Raw genomic sequence first — 5,541 nt, forward strand, 5'->3', positions numbered from 1 at the left:
TTTTTCAAAACAAAACAAATTTTTAAAATTCAAATCTTCTTATCAGTTAACTTAATTTTTAGCAGCAATTATTAAATAAAATGAAAAAGAAATTCTCTAATAGCAAATTACACAAGCCCAAGAGAGAATTATCCACGCCTATTACCCTAGTGTCTTAGAACATAATTTATCTAGCAATTGGTTTGCAAATTTTAAAATCAACTGCATTAAGACATGACAGCACATTTGCTGTTAACTCCTGCTTGTGTCTTAAGAAAGCTCTTATTGAAAGAAAAAAAGTTTCACAGGTAGTGGGTGCAGACTGGTGATTTAGGAAATTGGCAACTAAAAATCAGTCTTTATTAGCATTGCCAGCCACAGCTGCAGTGCAGTATGGAATGTTCTTCAACATGCTCCAAGTCCATGAACTGGCATGTCAGAATTCTTCCTTTTCTTTTTTGCAAAGCAGAATACTAGCAGAGTTTTCTGAATATGCACCTTCCTCTCTTCATCAGCTCTGTGGTGGGGACACCATCAGGCTCAGCCTGTGGTGTTGTTGCTGATCTCCTCTTCCTCCTCCTCCTTTTTTTTCCTCAAAAATTTTATTGTGGTAAAACATGCATAACCTAAAATTTACCATTTTAACCTTTTGAAGTGTACAGTTCAGTGGCATTAAGTGCATGTGCATGGTTGTACAACATTTGCTGGGGACTTCTTCCTGAGTCCCCCTCCTAGAATCACCACACTCAGGCCCTGTTTTGCATCCGTGCTGTCCAGGTACTTGAAACGTGGGTAGGGGCAGACGTCTGATGCTACAGCTTGGTCTTGCTGCTCATACCCTTCCAGAAGCTGTTCTAGAGCAGCACAGCTCTAACCTCCATGGGCCCCTGGTGTGCTAGACTTTCCCCTGCAGCCATGTAGTCATTTCTGAACAGGTGAACTAAGACTTGAACAACTGTTTTCTCATAACCAGGTGAATAAATCTTAATGTCCTTATAAATGTTTTCTTTTCTGAATAGAGTGCTGCCTGATCAATTCTTGTGCCAGCAATCTAGAGGCTTTCCCTAAGCATTCAACTGCCTGTTGAAGTGGTCCTCATTTTCAAACATGTTGGCTGTTGATAGAATTGTGCAGTCTTTTCCAGATCTACATTTTGTATGAGCTTTCCAGCTAGTTCCAGGGCCTGCTGTGCTGGGAATGCCATTCTCATGAGTGGGGGGAGGGGTAGAGGAGAGAATCTTCAAGCAGACTCCTCACCGAGCAGGAAGCCTGACATGGGGCTGGATCTCATGACCCATGAGATCATGACCTGAGCCGAAGCCAAGAGTGAGCCACCCAGGCACCCCCATCAGTTGGTAGTTTCTGCATGTCCTTCAACATTATGCCTGTTGCTCAGAAGCTTTGTTTTTCCATATTCAGAAGTGGCACTGTCATAATCTGGCTTCCATTTAAAAAAGCAGTTTTCAGGTGTATCTCCGCTTTGATAAGATGTTGATTTCTCTTTTGAGCCACGTTTCCACAGTCTGTCCCTCACGTGAAGGGCAAGAGAGCCTCTTCCTTTTGGGCCCTGAAAGAGCCCTAGTTAGTGATTCATAGATTTGTTTGTTTGCTTGTTTCCGATGTTATCTATTTACTTATTCACTGTCTTTCTCCCTGACTTGAATATAAGCATCATACCTATATTTTACCACTATGTCCCATGCCTGGAATGCCACATGCCTTACAGAAGCTTCTTTTTTTTTTTTTTTAAGATTTATTTATTTATCTATTTGAGAGAGAGAGAGAGAGAGAATGAGAGCCAGAGAGCATGAGAGGGAGGAGGGTCAGAGGGAGAAGCAGACTCCCTGCCGAGCAGAGAGTCCGATGCGGGACTCGATCCTGGGACTCCAGGATCATGACCTGAGCCGAAGGCAGTCGCTCAACCAATGGAGCCACCCAGGCGCCCGCCTTACAGAAGCTTCTTAAGGACTATTTTTGAATGAATGAATGAGAAGTACTGGACACAGAGAATGCCTATCAGAGAGAAACTTAGATCAGTCTCCTAGATTCTTCTCTAATCCATTCCCCCTGCTACCATTGCTCTAGCACTTTATACTAAAAATTAAATGAAGGAAAGAAAGACATCATCCCAAGGATCTTCCCCTACCGTTTCCCTGTGTCTCTTTATTGAGAGAATTTTTACTTACTGCTAACACATTAGTTCTGACCTTGACTGCCTAAAGAGAGCCTGCAACATCTGGCCTCATCCCAAATTTACAGACTGACTGGCCTTCATTTCATGATAACAACCCATGGGCTCTCTTCAGGAAGGGACAGTATGCTGCAAGTCCCAAAGGGTGAAGGGGGGATTTGCACTTGAGGGTCTCTGCTCAAGTGCCTCCTATTTTGGTGTGACCTACTCCTTATTTCCACTTAGCTAAGGGAATACTGCTGGGGAGATCTGTCCACATGACCTCTATGTTTTCAAACAACACATTTTCTCCTTCATCTGAGCTCCAATAATCCTTAGTGTTAGAAAGATGATATGCAGTTTCTATTTGTGTTGCCTCCTTAGCATGGGTTAAATAAGAAGATTCACCTAGGCAAATAGAGGACAAAAAACCCCACAAAAATGAAAAAACTGAGGACCCTGATTAGTAAAATTCTTGAGGAAAGAAGAAAATACAGAGGTGATTGATCAAATGATTCATTCATTCGACAGAACAACTGAGTCAGCAGTCATGCCCATGGCATCTGCATAAAAAGAAAAAAAAAAAAGTAAGAGGAGAGAACTACCATAGCTGCGCCCTATAAGGTACATGCTTCCACATGCAGGGTTAACTACAGTCTGGGTACCATAGTTCTGCTGACTCAACAGAAACAAGAATGACAGGTATGTGCAAGGCTCCTAATTAAATATAAAAAAGTGTACAAGTGGGGGGCGCCTGGCTGGCTTGCTCAGTACAGCAGTCAGTGGAGTGTGCAACTCTTTTCTTTTTTAGGACTTTATTTATATGAGAGAGAGAAAGAGAGAGGGCACGAGCAGGGGAAGGGGCAGAGGGTGAGAAAGAAGCAGACGCCCTGCTGAGCACAGAGTCCACACAGGGTTCAATCTCAGGTCCCTGGGATCATGACCTGAGCTGAAGTTAGACGCTTAACCAACTGAGCCACCCAGGCGCCCCAAGTGTGTGACTCTTGATCTCGGGGTTGTGAGTTCAAGCCCCACATTCGACATAGAGATTACTTAAAAAAATATCTTTAAAAGAAATACAAAAGTGAGTGTTATTATTCCTGAATAAAAATTAATGTACTTTAGGGAGGATTATCGCTCCTGGGCCCACCGCAAACTTTGAGCCCTCCACGTCCTTGATCACAGCTTCTGGGCACACTACCAAGACAACCACAGCCTCAGGGGCCACCGCAGAGTATGTCTCTACAATGGACTCCTCCACAGGCCTCAGAGCAACTCAACCTCTCAGACCATCTCGGTCTCCACCACAGCCTCTGAGGCTACCACACCCTCCACCACAGAATCTGTACCTACCATGACCTCTAACATAGCCTCTGATGCCACTACAGTTTCCACTAAAGCCCTTGTGACACTTGCTAAGTCTGTGCTCTCCTCAGTCACTCCCAATAACTGCCGAGACCACCACAACATCTGTGTCCTCCACAGCCTCTGAGAGCACCGCTTCCTCCATGATGACATTTGTACCCACCATAGTCTTCACTATGACCTCTGAAATCACCACAGATCCTAGGGCCACCATAGATTTCACTGCAGCTTCAAAAACCACTGCAGAATCTGTATCCACCACAGGCTCTGAGATCACCATGCCCTCCACATCAATATCTGTGCCCACAATGGCCTCCTTCTCTGCCTCTGAAATCTCCATAAGCTTGGACACCACCATAGCTTCTACTACAGCCCCTGCGATCATCACACCTTCCACTACAATGTCTGTGCCAACCACTTTCTCCAACACTGCCTCTGAGGCCACCCCAGTCTCTGAATCCACTGTGCTCTTCGTCACAGTCTCTGAGATCACCAAACCATGTCTTCCATAATAATGCCTGGGCCCATGACTACCCCCAAAATAAGCTCTAAGATCACAAGAGCCTCTAATACCACCATGGCCTCCTCCACCAATGCTGAGAACACTTTTGTTTCCACTGAAGCTTTGGAGAGCGCTCTGGCCACTACAACAGCCTCAGAGATGACTAGGGTTTCCATTAAAGCCTCTGTCACAACTGTAGAGTCCGTGCCTTCCACAACTGCTGAAAGACCTGTTAAAACCACCACAGCATCTGTGCCCACCACATTCTTCGCCATAGCCTCTGAAGCCATCACAGGCCTCTGAGACCACCAAAGATTCTGACTCCACTATGGTCCCTCCCACCACTTCTAATACCACCAGATCCTCCACCATAGCATCTCTACCCGTGACAGTCTCTACTACAACCTTTGAGTCCACTGTGGCCTTCAGCATAGTCCCTGAGACCACCACATTTTCCACAATAATATCTCTGCTCCTCATAGCTTCTACCACAGGCTCTAAGAAAACAACAGCCTCTGAGACCACCATGGTCTCCACCATCACTGCTGGGACCACTATCATCTCCATTGAGGCTTCTGAGATCACTCTGGGTTCTTCCATAACATCTGTACCCACCATACTCATCACTGCAGCCTCTGAGACCACCAGTGCTCCCAGCACAGCTTCTGAGATAATCACATCCTCCACCACAATGTCCATTCCAACCACAGCCTTCAGCATAGCCTCTGAAATCACCATAAGTTCTTCAACTATCCCAGTCTCTGAAATAACTTCTGAGGCCCTCAAGTCCAGCATTACAGCATCTGTGCCAATGACAGCCTCTATCCCAGACTTTGAGGCCCCTGGGGCCTCTACCAAGGTCTCTGAGACCACCATGGCTTCCACAATTATATGTGGGCCCACAACAGTCTCTGAGAATACAGTTTTTGAGACTACTATGGCCTCCACCACCACCTCTCTGAGACCACCATGGCATCTACCATCACTGCTGAGACCACTAAGATCTGGACTGATCTCTCTGACAGCACTGTGGCTTTGACCATAGCCTCTGAGGCAATGACAGAATCTACTAAAGTCTTTGTGACACTTGGAGAATCTGTGACCTCCACAATAATTCCAGCATCTGCAGAGACCCTGACTGTCTCAACCACAGCTTCTAAGACCCCCATAGTTTCCTTCTCGGCATCTGGGCCTACCATATTTTCTTCCACAGATTCTGGGGACACCAAAGCTTCCACCTCACCTTCTGGACCCACCACAGCCTCAGAGGTCACCACATCTTTACTTTTGGCCTCATCACCCACCTTGGCCTCTACCTCTGCCTCAGGGGTCCCCAGAGTCTCTATCAGGGTCTCTGGACCTTTCACGGTCTCTTCCATCACCTTGGTGCCCATCAAGGCCATTGACTTTTCTACTCAGTCCATCACCAACACAGCTGTATCAGGTACTGACCACCATGTCTTCTCTAAGCACACACACTCACCTCCAGTGTCAACCATCACCTTTTTGCCTGTTTCTGTCATTT

The 5,541-nt window shown here is 45.9% G+C and overlaps 1 pseudogene; it reads right to left on the bottom strand.

Annotated features, from left to right (window-relative positions):
- Nucleotides 1-477: 477 nt before the first annotated feature.
- LOC145720067 (gamma-soluble NSF attachment protein pseudogene) lies at nucleotides 478-1,183 on the bottom strand (annotated as a pseudogene).
- Between the last annotated feature and the right edge of the window lie 4,358 nt (nucleotides 1,184-5,541).

This window comes from Leptonychotes weddellii, unplaced genomic scaffold, assembly GCF_054177405.1.
Source record: "Leptonychotes weddellii isolate Sample4059 unplaced genomic scaffold, ASM5417740v2 HiC_scaffold_9793, whole genome shotgun sequence".
Taxonomy (NCBI): domain Eukaryota; kingdom Metazoa; phylum Chordata; class Mammalia; order Carnivora; family Phocidae; genus Leptonychotes; species Leptonychotes weddellii.